Here is a 298-nt window from a genome sequence, read left to right as displayed (position 1 = left end):
GGAATATAAATTACAAAAAACAATAATCCTTCTCTTGTGGTGATGATCCTTCTCTACACCAATCACTGTTGTTCATAGATTAAAATAATCTTCCTACCCATTATCTACGTGTGTGTAATTTGCTGTTCCATAAGCACCATGTGGCAATAACTGGGTTACACGGAAAACCAATAAAAACCACTTTGTAGACGAGTAATAACTAATAAGCATGCATGGAACACCACAACATGCAATGATCTTGGTATAATCCTTTAACACATTTGAACACATTATATAAAGGCGACTCTATATAACAGCC

Source organism: Arachis ipaensis, chromosome B09 (genome assembly GCF_000816755.2).
Source record: "Arachis ipaensis cultivar K30076 chromosome B09, Araip1.1, whole genome shotgun sequence".
Classification (NCBI taxonomy): Eukaryota; Viridiplantae; Streptophyta; class Magnoliopsida; order Fabales; family Fabaceae; genus Arachis; species Arachis ipaensis.
The sequence above is the reverse complement of the archived record's forward strand: the minus strand, read 5'-3'. Positions refer to the sequence as shown.